Below are 14,032 nucleotides of genomic sequence, written 5' to 3' on the forward strand. Positions count from 1 at the left end.
ATATTAATGATCTTATTTGCGCGAGATCTCGAGAACTGTTTATCAAATCCGGAAACATTGAGCAGCTGGGTCCTTGCCGTTTTCAAACACAAAATTTTTGTGGCACATGCAGGACGCACACGTGCTATTATTGTCGCATTACTTTCGTGACGCATTATCTTTCTTTCTGCCGAAAAGAATTACAGTGTGAATTGATGCAACCTTATTAATTTATTATTAAATATCTTTTAGTAACAAGAAGAATTAAGAGCTTACGTTGAAGAGAATTCTGCTTTAAAATTAATAAATAAAAGGCGTTTTATCTGTGCCCTTGCACCTGAGTTCTCTCGCCAGAGTTCTTTAATATATAATACGTAATACCGTGATACGGTATCAGTGCCATTCGAACGAACGTCTCTGCTTGGTTGGTTGAAAACCGGTAAGCAGGTTTAAAAATCATTACTCTCTAAAGGATTCTACGAATGGCAGTTTGTCGAATCGTATGCGTCTCGGGAGAATTGAAATAGCGAGTGTACCGGAGGGGGTGGGTTTGCCGAGGACGGGAAAGGGAGAGCGAAGGAGCCATTTCACGGAATGAAGATGTATGCGAAGAATCAGGAAGTCGCTGCTTGCCTTCCTGCAGCAGAGGAGGCTAAAGCACTTTCGTCTCCGTGGCGAGCGACGCGGGGAACATTAGATACCCGACGAAGGAAAACCGAAGCGGTGTCAACGACGACGAAATTGCACGTGGATTTATTTATTTTGTCCGTGTTGTGTTTCGCTCCCTCTTCTTTCTTTTCCTCTCTCTCAGCTGGGAATCGCAGGAAAATTGCGCAACGAGGTGGAATGCGTTAAAAGCGGATGAAAAATACACGAACGGCGGCCCTGTACGTATATTTGAGAGAGTGTCCGTCGACTCCGTAGAGGTAGTGATCAGAAATGAAAACTGTATCTTTATAAAATGCCCAGACGATACTTATGGCAATTACGTTAAACAACAGAGAGGAAAGATTTAATTAAACATAATTATTTTTGTACAAGTTCTGATGTGATGTACTTAGGTGAAGAGAATTCGGTGTTTACGTTTCGGATGCTTTATTCCCACTGACTGTATATCCGTGATTCGGTCCTTCCCCCACGGTCGCTTACATCTAACGTATATATAACGTTACATATGTTCGATCTCAAAACGTCGCATATCTCAGCGTTTGATTGAAATACGATGGACAGTTTTCCGATCTCTTCGTTTCCTTCTAGTCTGTGGGCTTTGCAGTGACTGAATTACTGCCGCTGTCTTTCACACCGACCGGGTAAAACATTTCATAAATGATGACTTTTACGCTCTGACGTGAAACGTCGAGCTAAAATTTTTGTAACTTCTACCGCGAATGGCGGATGCGACCTCAGAGTCCTAAAATAAAGAAATTTCGCAACAGTGTGATAATGGGAGGTGTTCCATAAAAAAACGCGTATTAAAATGCGACACTCGGCATTCGGCTATCGAGCATGCACAATTTATTTGTAGATTTTATAGCAAGCTGGTAAAGCTTGCTATAAATTATCTCTATTTCCGTGCGTATTGAATTATATAAGGTGTCGCCCTGATCTCTTTGCAGATCGGATCCTGCACCGACTAAATTATATATCTGCCATCGTGAATATAGCAACCGGAGAAATTAAAAATAACAATTGACCGCTAACAATCGATCGTTTAACAATTTGCAGGCTATTCGCAAACAGGTATCCATATAAAAAATAAAATAACTCGTGATCTGTTCGCCAACTATTCGCCAACTTCGGTTGCAAGCGCACCTTTATATGATATAAAAACAAGGTATCAAATTTCCACATGAATTATCGCGATTAAGCATACCTATTATCGTCCATATTCAATATATATCTTCCGACTAGCTAAAGCCGCTAATGAAACGTAAAGCAAATTAATTATCGCACGACGAGTTGACGCCATCATTACGACAGCAACTCTTTCAGATATTAATTATAATCTTAATTGGGCAATCTGTTAGCCGATTATGACGAATGCAATGATGTAACAATCAGGTTGGATGAACGAAATCTATGATAATTACTGCGGTGGCGATAATTAGTAGACGATAATAAGATAATAAGATAACATTGTCATAAAATAGCTAGTATTAATTTAGATTCAATTAATACATTGTTTAATCACCAATTAGATAGATTTAAAAACGGAGGTGGGGTCCATTAGTGACCATTAGTGACCCGATATAATTCACTGCAATTTCGAATTTGATTGTTCCACGATAAGAATTACCTCGCATATAAAAATAAGTGGCAAGTGTAACTCATTTATAGCCTTAATCTATAAGAATGAGACTTAAATAAAAATTGACGCATGTGGCAGCCGAGCGTTATTCCATAAAATTAATCTAAAAAGCCTATCAATATATTACGTTAATATTAATAATATCTTTATGTATAATATCATCAAGATCTATAAATGTCGCATTCTTGCTAAAGAGACGAATGCTACTCCCGTGATTTCTAAATTATATATCAGACTTCGTCGCTTACACCTCATTTGTATTCTCACGATATTTCCCCATCGCTGCTCCGAAACGCTAAAAACCCTGTGTACCCGCCATTAATCAGCTCATCCGATCATAGACACTTCGAGAAGACGGCTGACAAAGGTGGATGAGCCGTATATAGATGAAAAAGCGCGGAGGTAGAATGAATGATAAGCGCCGTCTTAAACGAGCTTCTGACCCCCTCGTACTTTTGCCGGGTGAAGGAACAAGAAGCTCCACCTTTCTGCCTCTCTTTCTCACTCGATCGCTCGGTTGTAGAGCTTTATCTGCTTATCTCAGACTCTGCGCGATGTACTCCTCGTTGCTTATAGTATAATTTCGTTTAATTTCTCCGGTTGCGAGCATTTTGTTAAAAGTCCAGTACAATCAAAAGAATATTGGTGTAGACAGCATGTTCAATTTGCAGATGTTCGAGAGCTGATCGCAAACATTTTGCATGCATTGTTCGCGAACAATTCGCCAACACAATTTACGAACTATTTTCCAATATTCGCCTTTGCCTGCTATATTTTTTTATTGACAGGCTTGACATTGTACTAATTAATCCGAAAAAGTTTGAGCGATATATTCTAAATCATATTATTTTCAAGATAAATTTTATTATATTGCAACGCAAAAACCGAGGATGGAATCATCACGCCTGACATAGTTAAGATAAGACAAGAGTCAGATATTCTTCTTAGAATATTTTTCATATAATTTCGAACATCGAACAATGCAGTAATGTTGCAAGTATCCGTTTGCAATAATTTAACAAGAGTATAGCTATACATTACCGCGGACACATGTGGCAGCCGAGCGTCGTCGTCCTCATCCCTTAATCCAAGGGCGGCTCTCAATTTACCTCGTCTCAATTTCGCCCTGCGCCCGCTCCTGCCATCCGCGCAAGTCTCTTCAATTATTACAGCCCGCGAGGCTCGAGGCATTTTCAGGGCGTTTTGACGATAACTGATGGGACAGGCGGCTCGCATACGAGACGTCTGCGAGAGGCTGCTCTGCACCCGCACCGACATGCCGCAGCAACATTGTTTTCTAACCCTCCCGCCTTCCCGCGCCACCCCGTCAGCACCACCGCTACCTCCCCATCCCTGTCGTTTACTTCGCGCTGCCTGCATTCGAGCGCAGTGGCAACGGCACGCTTCGCTCGCGTACGAAATTTAATTCCATTTCCTTTACTGCGTGCTGCGATTTATAACCGCGCATACGCATTGTTACAATGCAGTGTATTGCATAAATAATGCCCTTAACGTAAAATGCGGCAAATAGTAAACGCGACATCTTGACTGGGGCTGACGTAAGTAAACTGTATAGGAGCATGCACAGGTTCACATGGAACCTGTTGTTTGCCGGACGACCGTTGTTACAATGTGTATTGCATAAATAACGCTCTTAACGTAAAATGCGGCAAATAGCAAACGCGACATCTTGACTAAGGTGACATAAGCAACAGTTTACCATCATTAAGAAAATGTAGAAATAAAAATTTACAGACCTACTTTTTGCGTTTATCCGATAAATGCAGTTTATTACAAAGAAATATCATTTCTTGTATTTAGTAAGAACATAAAATATTTATTTTATTTTATTAGTTTCTAAATTTTGTACTTATGTTCGCATCTTTTCAATGAATCAAGATATCCGATTAGCGCTGGAAAGTTTTGACTGCTAGTTTTGAAAGTATGATAAATTATTCCCTTTCGTTTTAGAATCCAATCTTAATTAAAAACGAATTGCTTTTTTTCTTTTCGCGCAACGCGACTCTCATTCGGGAGACACGTCGCATTCTAACGTTGGTTGCTGCCGGGAGAAGTAATAATACCGGAGAATGCAGTGGTTGCCTCGTTTATCACGCGTATAATTGCGCTCACTTTACGCCCGCTATTCGAATACCGGAATATACGCGTCGGCTCAATGTCGTTATAAATCGTGCTCGTGCTCGGGATCGCGGGGATGGGGATCGCGCGATGGGTGCCCGGAATTAAATTTTGTAAGGAGCAACGTGTTCTCACTGCGACGGGCGGGAGCGAAGAAGACGAAAACGCTGTCGCGCAGTTTCCGGGAAGGGAACAGAAAACAACGTTCCTGGCACGCGTAACGGGGAAACGGTATTCTATAAGATAAATTTTCATGGGCATGGCGGAATAATTGCGAGAAAGAGAAACAGAGGGAAAGAGAGGGTGAGATATTCACCGCTCCAAAATTGGCCTGAGAAGATATTGTAAGCTAGGCCTCGACCGAGGCCTCGACATTAAGAGAAACTAATGTTTAACGGAACATATTAATGCATGTTAAAGTGGAAAAACATTTTGCATAAGAAAGAAGAGTAAACGTAGTCAATTCTTTACTACACAATTTTTCTACTACGTGAAGATTATATTTTTTATCGTAGATATTTAGAGATATTTATATTTAAAATTATAAATATATTTGTGTCACTGATAGAAGGTAAAATAATGTTTTATATCCATTAACCAAATCGTTTTAATTTCTCCTGTATAAAAACAAAAATATCGAAAACGCTAATATCGTAATGTTCAGTATTTTGTATTGAACATTAAATTAAATCGGTGTTTTAAAATACAACAAAAATTGACTTGACACTTTTATGGTTTATTTATATTTATTTGGTGCTTAAATTTTCTTTGTTGCTGCAAACGATATTCTCTGAAAACCGAAATTAGCCGAACCGTGGTAAAGCAAACATTAATTGCTGATCGTTTCTCGCCGTGTTTAAATTTGTTGGCCAATTCTGCCTCAACACAAACCGTTCATCGAACGCAGATAAATATGCCGATCTAACAGTCGGCGCAATATAAAGGGGTCCAAATTTCGTTCCCTTCAATTTCTCGGTCCTGTCGCTAAAAGCGCTATCGGCGCCAGCGCGTGTGTATAGAGGAAGGCAAACAGAGCTACTTGTGAAAGTTAAATGATCCAGGAAGCTTCTGTACTGGTTTTACGAAGATTTTTCGTTTTCTCGGTAACGTGAGTTCTTGCAATGTCTTTTGTTTCGCAATATATGTTGATATTGTTGACATGCTTTTGCAAGCAACGTATTCCGCATATATTCGTTCCGCGTGACAATACGCAAACGAGACATCTCTGTTCCTCTAGTGACTCTAGTCCATTAATGAGGAATAATGGGAGGAAGAACCGTGAGAAGAAAGTCAGCGCGCGCGTCACGTTTCGCCTCCGGGATAAAATGCCGGTTGCGAGTAATTAATCCCAGCTGTGCCAGTTCCGCGGGACGACGAAGACGGGATCAGGAGTAGGCGAAGGGGAAGGGGGGGCTTTAATTGCGCCGCGAATATAACTCTTTTCCGCGAACTCGCCGAAAACTCCTGTCCTCCTTCCTTTCGCTATGCGATATGAACACATTGCGGACGTCGCGACTAATGATTAATGTCTCGCTTCATTTACCGCGCGATCGGATCGTCGGTATAATTAATTAACCGCGCTCGCCGCGCTGTTCACGCCCGCGTTCCACGGGGCTGGGCATAACAATATGAAACGCGCGTAAGTAAAGGGGATCCTCTTATCGTCGAGACGCGACCTCGCATTGGGTCGACGCTCGGCTTATCGTCGTGTTGTATTGGATCGGCGCCACGATTAATTTCGTCGGGTGGATCGTCCACGCGAATCTCCGCTCGCAGTACGATTAATTAACCACGCTCGCGCGGGCTCTCACTGTCAAGCGAATTTCGCTCGTCATGCCGAGACACGAAATCTTAAGCCGGTTCTACAATATGTCGCAAACGATGGCAACTGCTAGTTGAAAAGTGCTATTTCTGATCGCCGATTGCCAGTTACTGTCGCCAAAAAAAGTTAAAAATTTGCCGACTCTCTTTTGACAACCGCAATTGACAAGCGCAACGTGGAAATAACACTTTTCAACTAGCAGTTGCCATCGTTTGCAACGTATTGTAGAAAATACACACGTGAGGATGAGCTTTGTGTAGAGATACCAACAATGCTTTTACCGCATTTGTGGAAGTAACAAAATGTGATGTGACAATCCACCGGATGTGCCTACCTGTATCGCGACAAAAATATTGAATTTTTTGAGGCTTTTTATGGCGTATTTGTTTGGCTTTTGTGGCACGTGAAACCCCGTATTTAACGGAACGCTGAAAACATGATTACTTGCATTGTAATCTATTTTCGCAAACCGCTCGACTTTTAATAACGCAATTTAAATGGCAATAGCGGAATATTACCATAATCGAGTCATCAAAGCATAAAAGAATATGTTTGCATTGATGCAAAATTAAAATTTATCTTAAAGAATTTAGTCTAAATTCTGATAAACCTGTAGAAAATAAAGTAAACAACGATGAGAGAGAGAGAGAGAGAGAAAAATTTAAATGTCAAACTCTATTAAAATTTATCCCCCATGCGAGTCTAACCTAGAGCTTCCTTCATACTTTTTTCGCAACTTCATATTTTCACGCGTCGTATATTTTTCGGGCACCGACACAATCCTTTGGTTCGTTCGACCGCCGTCGACTTCCGCAAGCTTATCGCCGCCGCGGGATCTGGCTTCTTCTGACCGTAGATATCCCAGAAATGTGGTTAGCTCCTTTCTTACCTCATACACCGACGCAATCGCCCCGGCGCGCGCCGTATTTCACGCAGTTTATAACAGTGGAGCGCGAAATAGCATCTCGCCGCGTTGCTACGGTAAACAGGTCCGCGTGTTAAGTAGTTACCCGCCGTCTATAGTCAGACGCCACGCCGGATTCACAGTGGTGAGGGTCAACAGCCCGGTCGCATACCTAACACTTCGAGGCCCCTCTCGCGCCGCGATTTCGAGCGGCACTGGTAGTGCGCCCATGTTCCGCTCTAATCTACACGAGGAATCGCGACGTTCATTGTCATGGTGTTATTTACGTCGGTCGGTTCCGACCAGCCGGAGGCGAAAACTTCAGATGTGAATTTCACTCCTCTGTGCCGGATGGGTATATCCGCACAGAGCACTTGAAGTATACAACAAAAGCTTCGAATTGTCTCGATTATCATTCGAAATTGAAAATTCTTAAAAATCTTAACTATTTACATTTGAAAGTCATGGTTATAACGCGAATTAAAATCAAAAATAAAAATATTTTTCCTGTATTATATTTTTATCTTCGATTTTAATTCGCGTTATACTCATTTAAAAACTAAAATAAGAAAGGTATTCAGACACCAGGTCTTATAAGTGTCCCGCCGGCATTGGTACATTTACTTTACTTTGGATCGAATTCATGCGAAGCAAAGGATATCCGAGCGGGTAAAAAGAGGAACGTAAGTGAATACTGACGGTGGCGGGTATCGCGGCATTTGTCAGCCACTGGAATATTAGCGGACATAACGGTACCGAAGCCGGTATACTTATTAGCGCGCGCCTCTATGCATGGCATCGTGCCAACTAGTTACGGACCGACCTCCTGTGGGGCAGAGGTGAAGTCCAAGCGCGTACTCGGTACCGGAAATCGGGCTATGCATACTTAGTGCCCCGACTCGCCCGAGTTGCCCAACGGGATGAGGGAGGGACATCGGAAATGGGCAGAGGAGAAAAAAGGGCCGAGTTGAGACGAGAAGTGAAATGAATGTCGCGAAATCAATGTCCTGATAGAGACAACGAGGTCGATCTTATTCTACCGTGGTATTTCTTTGGACATATCGTATACACGTGAACGGTTATGATTATTCCAAGAAATATCTGATTTCAGGTTTTCCCAAAGAAAATGACGACGGTGATGATAACGATTCCATCTGAGTGTTTACGAAATGTAATTAATCAGAGTTAAAGAAATACACGTGCGACATCGCATTATTTTGTCATAAAAAATTTAATAATTTTTATAAAATTAGTAAACTATTATTTTACTAAAAATATTATTTATATATTTACATAAATACGAATTTTAAATTTATAAAGCCCTTTAAGATAGTGGCAGTTGAGCGTGAAGTTAATTAACAATCTTACCTCATTAAAAATCTCAACTGTTGAAAAGACATCTGAAAAAAAAATTTCGAATTCACAAGGCTAAAGCTTAAATTGGGCTGTAGCACTATTCCAATTTCCAATATTTATATATAAAACTATATAAAACGATCATAGCACTTCCAAATCGATCTATCTTCTATCTTCGTTTATTTCGTTCACCATCTATGAGATCAGAACGGATAAAAGATAGAACTGTCGAGTTCGGCGTGGAGTAAGGTATAGAGTTGGAGCGAAGAAAGAGGATAAAGGATAACGGTTCGGGCGTGGTATCTCGGCCGAGGATACGAAATTGCGTGACACTGCCGCCACGTGAACGAAATACTCGTTCCCCTTTGCCACGTGACACTCATATATACCTCGGCGCTTCGACAGCCAGCCTTGAGGAACTACGGAACGAGCCTTTTGGGGAAGCAACTTTCGGTTCGCAACCGGCGGACAATTCCGCTCGATTACATCCCGGCGCTTGCGTGTGCACAAACCACAAAAGAGCGCGTTCGTGAGGGACCTGTTTGCGCGAAAGTGAATTTTGTTGTCTCTCTGCGGATACGGTGCCTGTCCTATTCGCGCGAGCGGTTGAAGCCGTAAACAGAAATTTTGTTAAAGCGAGACTGCGCGGAGAACGATGCGGTAGCTCCACGGTATTGAAACAAATGGGATCTCTCCTTGTGTCGTCTCTTTATTTCTTCTTTTTCTCTTCGTCGTGACCATCGGTGGTCGCAGCGGAGGAATATGCGTATATATAGCGTGGAATATTTCTAAAATAATTTCTATCGAGACACGACACACGAGAGACTCCCCACATAACGTATATTCGCGGTCGAGCAACTAGATTAGTTGTTTAGTCCTAGTTCACAGGCGCGTTTATATGCAGCTTCGCTTTATTCCCGTTCGTTCGCGCAGAACACGTATAATTGGTCTAATCACTCTAATCTAATCTCAGTTCCCTGTACGGCACAAACAAACTGCGAGAACACCGCGTCCGGTCATTCGGAAGTATCCAGTCGTAATTGCGGTGGAAGGTGATATTATAGAGTACCCTGTGGATCGGGCGATATTTCACGGTGATATTACACGCTGTATCCGCAACAATACCGAAACTTACTATGCGAATACACGGGCGCCGCGCTGGTTCGGTGTCATTATAAATCGTAGGGAGAGAGAGAGAGAGAGAGAGAGAGAGAGAGTGAGGGAGAGAGAGAGGGAGGAGGCGTAGCCGGGCGCTGGAACCGGAGTGCCTGAATTAAATTTCGCACGGGCAACGCGTTTCCGCCGCGAGTGGCAGAGAGGTAAGGGAAATAAGCATGCGAACGGAATAAGAAAAATGGCGAAGCGTAGACAAGTGGTGGATGGTTCTCGCTTCCTTGTATAAATATTTCAAGCGCATTGTAAATTAATGCCGCGCGAGCGCAAGGCAGATGATGATCTAATTGAAATTGGAAGCAATGGTTTGCAAGCTTTTGATATTTTGTTGAAGCTAAACTATTGTTTTGACGTACATTTTTCTGCAGATTTGATTACTTTCTATAATTTATCAGTGTCATGAATGTCTAGGAAATCTTTTTTCAAAATAAAAATTATTGTAAGCAGTTTTGGTTTTACTTATCACTTTACAGGTAACAATCAACTGCAAATTGACATATACAGAAATCATACATGTTTCTTTTTTTCCTATTTTCATTAGGCAATGTAGGTACATATTTAAAATTCATGCACATTTGAGACTGCAATTGGGTTAAACTGATCCACGTTACAGACTCACAGGTTTATGACGCATCGCGTTTTTTACTTGAGGAATTTATACATATCATTTTACTGTCGATGTCTTTCCGAACGATCGAATTCCCGATGGAGCAATACGGAGTGACGGACACGAGTTTTTTCACGTTACGACAAATTGTCGCTCGATAAATTATATATGCAGATCTACGTGCAGATTTATGCAACACACGGCGATTTTGGTCGAGCGAAACATTTTCTGGCAAAATTGGGTTTCGTTTACTTGCGAAAGGAATCTGAACTAAATTTAAAAAAAAATTTTTTTTTTAGATAGTATGTACTTATTTATATTTGTATAAGATTTTTTATCTCTTCTTTTATATGAAAAATAATATATAATACGAGAGAAAGACAGGAATTTAGTGATCTGTAATGATGTTCAATATTTTGTATTGAACATTAAATTAAATCGGTGTTTTAAAATACATCAACAAAAATTGACCTTAAACTTTTATGGTTTATTTATATTTATTTGATGCTTAAATTTTTTTTGTTGCCGGAAACGGCATTCTCTGAAAACCGCAATTAGCTGAACCGAACCGTGGTAAAGCAAACATTAATTACTTATCGTTCTTCGCTGTGTATTTGTTGGCAAATTCTGCCGCAACACAAGCCGTTCGTCAAACGCAGATAAATACGCCGATTTAACAATCAGCGCAATGTATCTTATTGACATACATCGTATAAAAAAAAACAGTGGAGATGCTTGTGACGGTTTTATATGCGTAACATAGACAAATCGATTTGCAAAATAGTATATGGTTGCTCACAAATGGTTCAAGTTTGAGAATATTTCTCTTAAAAAATATATCATGGTCAAGTTACATATATCTAAAAGAAATTTGTAATATTTCTCAATATTTAATGTTATTCATATATCTTCTTAGGTATAAAATATAACAAATTAAGAAATGGGTTGCAGTCTGTTAGAGACGCCCTGGCGAAGAACAATTACCAAAATAATATTAGTTAAAACTCGTATATATATATAGAACCATTTATTATTTTATTATACATCCTATAATTAGAATGCACTTAAACGAGTACTTTTCTTGTCAATGTAGTTATACAACATTTTTGTAATACATGCAAGAATCCAATTTGCGCCATTCCGTACTGGAAATTCATGAAATTCGGAACTCGCGATGAAAACGGACCGGAAGATATTTTTATTGAAAATTCGTGCACGAACTAACCTATCCAAGTCGCGGATAGCGAACCCGTCACATTTTCCACATTGCGGGAAAATAACCGTGTCCTGTGTCATATCCGGGCCCGCGCCCTCTCGGTTTTGTTTATAGCGCCAAACCCTCGGAGTGAGGGCTCGTATAAATGGCATTGTTGCCGACCGCCAAAAATCACGCCGACGCGGCGACGCTTCGCGGTGAACGGCATTGGCTCGCTGTAAACAATAGTCGACGGAAGCGGCGACGCCATCGGGCCGGATATAATTTCGTTTGAAACGCATCAAGAGTCAGTTGCGTTACACGGTGCCAACTGTGAAACGCGCTTCAGTCTGTTCGCAACAAGCAGTTGTAAAAATGCGAAGTCGCTACAGTTGAAAATTCCGCTGCGTGATATAAGTATTCATTGAAATCTATCCTCTGATGACATAGAGTATTATTGATTTATTTTATAAATAAAATATATTTAACATAGTCAAAAAAGAGAGCATTTTTCTAATACAAGATTCTTTATTGAATTTAGGATTAAATGTTCAAAAACTTGACTAGATACCTACATTTTCTCTTAGATAGTCCGTTTAATTTTTCGTGTTTATATTTTCAAAAAAATATTATTTGATGAAGAATAATATTAAACTTATGTTTATCTCGGAAATATTTCTATCTATATTAATTTTTTAAGGGAAATTAAAATGAATGTTCTCGAACTCTGTATTACGCTAATACTTTATTTCATTATTACTCTGTTACTGTCAGCGAACCGCTGCCTGGTCTATCACTGGTAATATATGTTTGAGAACAATTGTTTTAGATTAATTTCCAGACAAGATAGTTTATAGAGAGTTCCTCGGTTAAAGTGTAGTGTGCTAGAGTTAAGCCGAAATTTAGTTCAGAGCTTAATTGTCAAGGTATTTAGGTTGAAAATTAATAAGTGATAGCAGATGATGACTGCCAGACATTTTGCTAAGCAAAATATCACATATTATTCTATCTTCTACAATATACTCCTTACCGAGTATTTTATGTCAGAATTTTGATATTAATATTAAGATATAATAAATGATTTAAGGTATTTTTCTAAAAATTACTTTTAAAATATATAGCTTTGGAATGATCTTTTTGTTACAAATTACAATGTTACGCGGTGCCAAAAAAAAGTCAGTCTTCTTTCGTCACGTCTTCCGCACAAAAGCCTCGGTGAAGGCGTTAAATGACATTATTATGGTAATCGGTCTACTTTTCATTCCCGGTTAAAAATTATTCGCATCCTTAATCCTTTGCAGAGTGCCGCTATTTAATTGATTTTGCGAAACGTCTCACGGTTAACAATAGACGATAACCTTCGTACAATGACGACCTTTGAATAAATTGCAAGCAATGGTTGATACTATCACGTCGTATTACCTACGGTTAAGTACCGATCTCTTTCTGTCATCCGGGCCGCGAAGAAAACGGAAAAGCAGCACGATCATTAAGTCGGTCTACAAGAAACGATTGTGAGAGCGAGAGGGATAGAAACCCAACCGATGAAGGGTTTACGATCAGGCGGTTTCTATTTATCGCGGTTGCATCGCGCACATATAGAACCGTGTCTCTTACTCGAACAAGTTCCGAGCGTTTTGTTTGTTTTGCCCTAACACGCAACAGAAGTTCGCATTTTGTCTCCCAGCAGAGCCGTCACGAATCACGAACCGACTGTCCAATGGGGAAACGCCAATTACGGCGGAATTACTCAGCAAAAATAATTAGCAGCTGTAGATCTCGTGGGAATGAATAAATTCTTTCGCTTCCTCGCTTCCACATTTTGCCGTCTGAACCTTGAAAGGCTCTACAATTTTTTACTTTGCTTCTCATAAATCAAACATGACACATCAATATATAATAGATAATATATAATTTATAATATATTAATGTTTAATCGGTTTCGTTGAGAAGAAAAGATGCGTCGAAAGAAAAAGCGCATTGTATTAAATTCGGTTTAGTTCGTCGTTCAATGCGTTTAAACTCTTATCTTTCTTTCTCAGCCGTGTCCATCTCCTTTCGACTCATGTAAGCGCAATTAATTTTACGAAGAAGTTCGCTCTCAGGGAAGATGGACCCGCACGGAGAAATCCCGACGGATAATCCGTGCAGCGCGCGGTCATTAATATAGACTATATATAGAGGACGGGTTGATCCCCGGCGAAAAAATCGCCGAATTCGCCGAGCGCGCCAACCACCCGGCTCGATAGTTTCGTTCACGCTGGCCGCCGCGCCCGGAAGGGGAAGAAGATTTTCTTCCGCGCGCCCTTCGTCGTATTTCTCCATTTTTCAGCCGTCCCACGTGAAACGGTCGCCGAACGACGTCGTCCGTGTGCCATGACCGAAAGAAAGCGATAAAGAGCCGTTTTTCGCAGCTCGACCCCAATCCTTCTTGCCACCGTTTTAGCATGAACGCGGCTGCGCGAACCAACCGACGAGCCGCGAATTTCCTCGCAGGAAATCGCTTCTCATTAGGGTTTCTTTCTCTATTTTTGCACGCTTTGCCGAAG

General features: G+C 40.7%; 1 protein-coding gene across 1 annotated transcript in view; it reads left to right on the forward strand.

Moving 5' to 3' along the window:
- LOC139814196 (agrin-like) overlaps nucleotides 1–14,032 on the forward strand; it is a 139,238-nt gene that overhangs the window by 13,834 nt on the left and 111,372 nt on the right. The gene's annotated exons all lie outside the window — the stretch shown is intronic.

The sequence above is a fragment of the Temnothorax longispinosus genome, chromosome 6 (genome assembly GCF_030848805.1).
Source record: "Temnothorax longispinosus isolate EJ_2023e chromosome 6, Tlon_JGU_v1, whole genome shotgun sequence".
NCBI lineage: Eukaryota > Metazoa > Arthropoda > Insecta > Hymenoptera > Formicidae > Temnothorax > Temnothorax longispinosus.